The sequence below is a fragment of the Ornithorhynchus anatinus genome, chromosome 1 (assembly GCF_004115215.2).
Source record: "Ornithorhynchus anatinus isolate Pmale09 chromosome 1, mOrnAna1.pri.v4, whole genome shotgun sequence".
Classification (NCBI taxonomy): domain Eukaryota; kingdom Metazoa; phylum Chordata; class Mammalia; order Monotremata; family Ornithorhynchidae; genus Ornithorhynchus; species Ornithorhynchus anatinus.
The window spans coordinates 158547462-158555847 of record NC_041728.1 but is presented as its reverse complement, the minus strand read 5'-3'; the positions used below and the strand labels follow the sequence as shown (position 1 = coordinate 158555847).

General features: G+C 42.9%; 1 non-coding gene across 1 annotated transcript; it reads left to right on the top strand.

Annotated features, from left to right (window-relative positions):
* The first annotated feature begins 7919 nt into the window (after positions 1-7919).
* On the top strand, positions 7920-8057 carry LOC114817483. Its single transcript, XR_003765343.1, has one exon. It is a non-coding gene; the product is annotated as a small nucleolar RNA SNORA7 (small nucleolar RNA).
* The last annotated feature ends 329 nt before the right edge of the window (positions 8058-8386 follow it).

The window sequence follows — 8386 nt, the reverse complement described above, 5'->3', positions numbered from 1 at the left end:
TTTGAGAAAACTTGTTTCCTATACAGACAGAAGAGACTTTTCTTACCACTTTGGAGTCCTACAGTAAGTGTCGAAAATGTAGTAAGTTGAATTTTGCAGCTTATCCTATTTTAAATGCTTTCCAAACCACACAGGAATATTAAATCTCATATAAGTTTTCTTTCATTGAATGAAGTTATGTTATCTATTATTCAATTTTATGGTCCCTTGCATCCTGAAAAATATGATTTGTAGAATTGCACCAAGCTATCCTATGTGTGCATGCAATTCTCTTCAATACACTAATTCCTTAAAATGTAGTCTAAGTGAAATATTCCATTTGCTATTTTTGACTATAGAGCTTTAATTCCCCAAAGCTAAACTTGAAATGCTTATAAAAATATTAAAAAGTCATCCCCTATTTTTTACCTGAGAGTGTCAGTCTTATAGCCAGCACATACTATTAAGCAACTTCTTAAAAGTCTTAGAAACCTCATGATCAAAAACAATTTTCCAATTATGGGAATAAGTAAACCTAAGAAATCTAAATATCATAGACTGATTATTCAGATCATAAATTCTCTGAAAACCCTGCCATACTTCTCATGCTAAGCCAAGACTCACTCATATCTGGAATTTCAAACCATTAAATTCCACTTCTGCAGCAATGAAACATCAGAATTGACCTTGTCTTTTTTTTTTAATTTTATGACTAAAGGTATAACTAGAATCTATGTTACTTTTGTAGTAATAAAATTTAATGGTCAGGATGAGTTTTTAGGCCAATTACATTAAGAAATTCCCAAAAAGAATTTTATCAGTTCTTTGTAAAGGGGTTCTCCTTTCATTCTTTGAAAGAGCCAATTCTGACCTAAATTTTTATGGGACAAATCTAACACTCTATGCTGCTTCCTTGAGAACCAACAAGATCAAGGAGACTCCATTCCATCCTGCCTTCCACCAGCCTGGCAGAAAAGGAAAAAGCACCCATGGCATGAGTCCTCTACGAAACTCAGATGACTGGTGGATGTTGTAGTGGTGGATGGGAATATGGGTAGGGAATTTGAAATTCTACTCCAGCCACAGCATCTTCCTGATTTTTGTTTTAGTTTGTGCATTTGTCTTTTATGTTTTTTAGGTGTTTTATTCATTCATTCAATAGTATTTATTGAGCGCTTACTATGTGCAGAGCACTGTACTAAGCACTTGGGATGAACAAGTCGGCAACAGATAGAGACAGTCCCTGCCGTTTGATGGGCTTACAGTCTAATCGGGGGAGATGGACAGACAAGAACAATGGCAATAAATAGAGTCAAGGGGAAGAACATCTCGTAAAAACAATGGCAACTAAATAGAATCAAGGCGATGTACAATTCATTAACAAAATTAATAGGGTAACGAAAATGTATACAGTTGAGCGGACAAGTACAGTGTTGTGGGGATGGGAAGGGAGAGGTGGAGGAGCAGAGGGAAAAGGGGAAAAAGAGGGTTTAGCTGCAGAGAGGTGAAGGGGGGGTGGCAGAGGGAGTAGAGGGAGAAGAGGAGCTCAGTCTGGGAAGGCCTCTTGGAGGAGGTGAGTTTTAAGTAGGGTTTTGAAGAGGGAAAGAGAATCAGTTTGGCGGAGGTGAGGAGGGAGGGCGTTCCAGGACCGCGGAAGGATGTGACCCAGGGGTCGACGGCGGGATAGGCGAGATCGAGGGACGGTGAGGAGGTGGGTGGCAGAGGAGCGGAGCGTGCGGGGTGGGTGGTAGAAAGAGAGAAGGGAGGAGAGGTAGGAAGGGGCAAGGTGATGGAGAGCCTTGAAGCCTAGAGTGAGGAGTTTTTGTTTGGAGCGGAGGTTGATAGGCAACCACTGGAGTTGTTTAAGAAGGGGAGTGACATGCCCAGATCGTTTCTGCAGGAAGATGAGCTGGGCAGCGGAGTGAAGAATAGACTGGAGCGGGGCGAGAGAGGAGGAAGGGAGGTCGGAGAGAAGGCCGACACAGTAGTGTAGCCGGGATAGAATGAGAGCCTGTAACAGTAAGGTAGCCGTTTGGGTGGAGAGGAAAGGGCGGATCTTGGCGATATTGTAGAGGTGAAACCGGCAGGTCTTGGTAACGGATAGGATGTGTGGGGTGAACGAGAGAGACGAGTCAAGGATGACACCGAGATTGCGGGCCTGAGAGACGGGAAGGATGGTCGTGCCATTCACGGTGATAGAGGAGTCTGGGAGAGGACCGGATTTGGGAGGGAAGATGAGGAGCTCAGTCTTGCTCATGTTGAGTTTTAGGTGGCGGGCCGACATCCAGGTGGAGACGTCCTGGAGGCAGGAGGAGATGCGAGCCTGAAGGGAGGGGGAGAGGACGGGGCGGAGATGTAGATCTGCGTGTCATCTGCGTAGAGATGGTAATCAAAGCCGTGAGAGCGAATGAGTTCACCGAGGGACTGAGTGTAAATGGAGAACAGAAGAGGGCCAAGAACTGACCCTTGAGGAACTCCAACAGTTAAAGGATGGGAGGGGGAGGAGGCTCCAGTGAAGGAGACCGAGAATGACCAGCCAGAGAGGTAAGAGGAGAACCAGGAGAGGACAGAGTCCGTGAAGCCAAGGTGAGATAAGGTATGGAGGAGGAGGGGATGGTCGACAGTGTCAAAGGCAGCAGAGAGGTCAAGGAGGATTAGAATGGAGTAGGAGCCATTGGATTTGGAAAGAAGGTGGTCATGGGTGACCTTAGAGAGAGCAGTCTCGTCAGAGTAGAGGGGACAGAAGCCAGATTGGAGGGAGTCCAGGAGAGAATGGGAGTTAAGGAATTCTAAGCAGCGATTGTAGACGACTCGTTCTAGGATTTTGGAAAGGAAGGGTAGTAGGGAGATAGGGAGATAACTGGAGGGGGAAGTGGGGTCAAGAGCGGGTTTTTTTAGGATGGGGGAGACGTGGGCATGTTTGAAGGCAGAGGGGAAGGAGCCCTTGGAGATTGAGTGGTTAAAAATAGAAGTTAAGGAAGGGAGGAGGGCAGGGGCGATGGTTTTAATAAGGTGAGAGGGAATGGGGTCCGAGGCGCAGGTGGAGGGGGTGGCACTTGCGAGGAGGGAGGAGATCTCCTCTGAGGATACTGCAGGGAAGGATGGGAAAGTAGGGGAGGGGGTGGGTGGGGGGGAGGGGAGAGGCGGAGGGGTGACTTTGGGGAGCTCAGACCTGATTGTGTTGATTTTCGTGAGGAAATAGGTGGCCAGATCATTGGGGGTGAGAGATGGGGGAGGGGGAGGAACAGGGGGCCTAAGGAGAGAGTTAAAGGTCCGGAACAATTGGCGGGGTTGACGGGCATGGGTGTCGATGAGGGAGGAGAAGAAGCTTTGCCTGGCGGAGGAGAGGGCAGAGTTAAGGCAGGAAAGGATAAATTTGAAGTGTGTGAGGTCGGCTTGGTGCTTGGACTTTCGCCAGCAGCGCTCAGCAGCTCGAGCATAGGAGTGTAGGAGGCGGACGGAGGAGGTGATCCAGGGCTGTGGGTTAGTGGAAGTTTTACTGTTTCATAGCTCCAGACTCTTCTCCCCACTTATTCTTTTAGATTGTGAGTTTGCCAACGAATAGGGTCTATGTCTAATTCTCACCTGTGTATTTTCTACCAGGATTTAATAGAGTGCTCTACACACAGCAAGTGCTTAATAAAAACTTAATCTCATCATCTCTAGTCACTTACAATCTCTAACCTCACCAACTCAGAAATTCCTTTATCTGACCACAACCCCCTCACCTTCTTTCTCTCTGAGAAACCTCTTCACAAATCTGTCCTGTTCCCTCACAGAAACCTCTGATCTTTTGACCCCATCTAATTTTCTCCAGGCTTCATGCACCATTTAACCTCCATACCCAAACTACCTTCCCTTGATGACCAATTTAATGCCCTCAACAACACCCTCTCTGCTGAATTCAACTCACTAGTTCCCCTATCCCTTCATTAGTATAATACCACTAACACAAGGCCTGCATCACCTCCATATTCTGCTTTCTTCACTCCTGTATATGAATCGCAGGGCAGCATGTAGTAGTGAATAGAGCATGGGTCTGGGAGTCAGAACGCTGTGAGTTCTAATCCTGACTCAGCAACTTGTCCACTGTGTGATCTTGGGCAAGACACTTTACTTCTCTGTGCTTCAGTTATCTCATCTGTAAAATGGGGAATGAGACTGTAAGCCCCATGTGGGACAGAGATTGGGTCCAACCTGATTTTCTTGTAACCAACCTAGTGTTTAGTACAGTGGGTGGCACAAAGTTAGCAATTAACAAATACCATCAGTGCTGGTAGAAATCTAGTTAACAAGCCAATCTTACCCACTTCAAGTTTATCCTTAGGTGCTTAACTCAGCCCTCTCCTCTGCCAGGAAGATCCTTACTGACACCCATGCTCATTTCCCTCACCAGTTGTTCCAGACATTTAACTTCCTCCTCAAATACCCTGTCCCCTCACTTCCACATTTCTTGAACCATATTTCCTGGCCATCTACTTTACTGAGAAAATTGAAACCATCAGGCATGATCTCCCTAAAATCACCCCTGCTCCTCTGCAGTTCCTCTCTCCTCTTGCTCCATCTTCAACTCTTCCATCTTTCCCAGCAGTATCTCAAGAAGGAATCTTCTACCTCCTCTGAAAATCCACCCCATCCCAAAAAATGTTATCAAAGCACTTGCCCCCCTCCCTTCTTCTGACCCTCACCACCATCTTTAATTGTTCACTCTCCAGTGGCTTTTTCCTCCCAACTTTCAAACATGTTCATGCCAACCCCATTCTAAAAAAAATAACCCTCACTCCATTTATCACCCCATCTTATCTCCTACCAATTCTCTCTGAACTCTGTGAGAGAGTTGTCTTCACCCACAGTCTCAAGCTTCTCTCCTCCAATGTTCTCCATGAACCCCTCCAATCTAACTTCAGTAACCTTTACTCCACAAATGCAATGGCTTCTACTCCATCCTAGTCCTCCTTGACCGCTCAGTTGTCTTTGACACTGCCAACCACCTCCTTCTCTTAGACACATCAAACCTTTGGTTCACTCATATGGTGCTCTCCTGGTTCTCCTCCTATGTCTCTGGCTGAACATTCTCAGTCTCTTTAATAGCCTTATCCTCTGCCTTCAATCCCCTAAGTGTGGGAGTCTCTTAAGGTTCCCTTTATATTCTCCATCTACACTCATTCCTTTGGAGAACGCATTCACTCACATAGCTTCAGCTCTATGCGGATGATTCCCAAATCTACATCTCCAGCCCTAATTTTTCTCCATTTCTGCAGTCTCTCATTTCCTTCTGCCTTCAGACATCTCTACTTGGATGTCCTGCTGACACCTCAAACTTAACATATCCAAAACAGAATTTCCTATCTTCCCACCTAAACCCAGTCCTCCCCCTAATTTTTCCATCACTGTAGACAGCATCACCATTTTTTCTGTCTCACATGCTCATAAGCTTGTCATTATCCTCAACAAATCTCTCTCATTTAATCCACATATTCTAACTGTCACTAAATCCTGTTGGTTCAACCTTCACAAAATAGCTAAAATCTACTCTTTCCTCTCCATCCAAACTACTACCACTTTAAGCACTTGTCTCATCCTGTCTTGATTACTGTCAGCCTCCTTGCTGACCTTCCTGCCTCCTGTTTCTCCCCTCTCTAATCTGTACTTCTCTCTGTGCCAGTATCATTTTTCTACAAAAATTTTCAGCCTGTTTCCCCACTCCTCAGGAACCTCCAGTGTTGCCCATTCACCTCCACATCAAACAGAAACCCTTTACCATTAACTTTAAAGCACTCAATCACCTTTCTTCCTCCTACCTTATCTTGCTGCTCTCCTACTGCAACACAGCCTCCAAACTTCACTCCTTTAATGCCAATCTAATTACTGTACCTCAGTCTCATCTGTATCTCCACTGACCTCTTGCCCTCATCCTGTCTCTGGCCCGGAATGTCCTCTCTCCATTTCCAAAAGACAATTTTTCTCCCCACCTTCAAAGCTTTATTTGAGGCACATCCTCTAAGAGGTCTTCCCTGGCTAAGCTCTAATTTCCTCTTCTCCCAATGTCTTCTGCCTCACCCTTGCACTTGGAATTTCTCCCTCTGTTCACCCCTCCCTTGTGTACATATACATAATTTATTTATATTAATGGCTGTCTCTGTCTCTAGACTGTATGCTTGTTGTGGGCAGGGAATGTTTCTACCAACTCCTATATTACTATATTGTATTCTCCTAAGTACTTAGTACAGTGTGGTGCACACAGTAAGTGCTCAATAAATATGATTTATTGATTGATTACTACTAGTTCTTCTGTTACTGCTAACACTACCACTATTCATTCATTCATTCAATCATTTTTATTAAGCACTTACTGTGTGCAGAGCCAGTATTAAGCACTTGGGAAAGTACAATACAATAATAAACAATGACATTCCCTGCCCACAAGGAGCTCACTATTGCAACAAGTTGGACATGAATGTGATTTTAGTAACTTATTTTTGAATTATATTCTCTTACATAGAGCCCAAATTTTGAACTAAATTGATCATATTTTTTATCTTGCTCCTTTTCCCCTTATAACTATTTTATTCCCTGAAAGCTTTGTATGTAATAAGAACTATTTAAAATATAAGAACAATTGTATATTTAAATTTTAATAGTGCTCTTCTGAGACTTATAAGGACTTCCTGAGGGTAAGGAACAGAAGGTTGGTTCAGTGTATGTGCTATATGTATCAAAGTATTTGATTTACCATCATCCATGTTGCATTTTATTATGAAGGTGGCCGCCCATAGCTAGGAAACTATATCTGGCTTTTGGAAACAAATATAGCTCTTCATCTTCAAGTTACTGTGATATGCAATATGCTAAATATGCCTCATATATACCTTAAAATTATATATATATATATATATATATATATATATATATATATATATAAAATATTTTGAAATGGTCTTATATTGTAAGTTATTAACATAACAATTTTAAATCTACATACCTGGTCATCTTATTGGTATTTAATTACTGAGTCCATTTTGTTGAATGGTTGAGAGATCCCTCATCTATGTAAAAAGAGCTTTATTTTTTTTTAAACTTGCTTTTGAGTTAGAAGCAATTAATGAAAATTGGCCAAAGGATATTACTGCCTTAAGTTTTTCCCATAATGGACTTGACAAGCACATCTTTGTGGAAAAGCCAGGTTATTTCAAATTCCTCAAATTTCTGAAGCTCCTTGGAAGCCATAGGCTTTTTCACTCATGATGAATAAATGAAGAGCTGCATATTCAACATAGTGAAAATGCTGTTTTAACCACTTTCCCAACAAAGACAATATCTTGCAGTAAATTCAAGATATTTCATTATCTGCAAAAGTAGTGCATGATCGAACTGCAGAAATAACTGACTATATTAATGTCTAAACTGCTCAAGGGTTTCATGCACAAAAATGTTGCCAACCTCTGATTTTAATAATATGAAAGTGAGTTATATAAATGACTATATATAGGAAAGTGTATATACTGCTATGCTCCATTTAGAGTCCTTAGAAGATTCCATTAAAATTGAGTGTTCTTTCCATACATTCCTACTTCATCCCTTTGGCAATAGGGAATGTATTGGTAATACCAACACTTCTGACATGTCCAACTGAGCCAAGTTGATGTAATCTCAGAATCTTAATGAACTTTTCAGAGCAGCTGTCTTTACTGAAAAATTTCCTGGGTCCAGAAATGCTAACGATGGTAATTACTTTTGTAAGATCTATGAAAACTGATAGAAGTATTTTATGCAGCTGCTAGCATTTGTTCTGAATTTGCCTACATGTCATGTCTGCTGTGCATACTGTGCTCTGAAGTTACATTGTGACAATAACAATAGTAATAATAATGATAATTAAAGCATTTGTTCAGTACTTATATGTGTCAAGCACTGTATTTAGATCTGGGTAGATGCAAGATCCCCTCTCAGGATCATACCTAGAGAGTTTTTGGTACTCTACCAGTCTCGACTATGGGAGAGAGAGTCAAGCAGAGGCCTACCCATTCCATTCCTAGCCTGGGCAGTGGCTAGCAAGTGGAAGGCAATCTGCTACAAGTTAAAACTCACCTGTGCAGGGCAGCAGCAACATGGAAGAGAGTCAGGTGCAGAGACTCAATTTACTGAGTGGTAGGAAGCAATCATAAAACACTTCCATATTTTTTTCCAAGAAAACTCTATGGGTACACTACTAGAATGATTGCAGGTGGTGGTGGCTTACTCCTCATTCTTGGCTTCAAAGCTGTCCATTACCTTGCCCCCTCCTTCTTCACCTCCCTTCTCTTTTTCTATTGTCCAGCCTGTACACTCTGCTCCTCTGCCGCTCACCTCCTCACTGTCCCCTGTTCTTGTCTATCCCGCCGTTGACCCCTGGCCCACATCCTTCCGC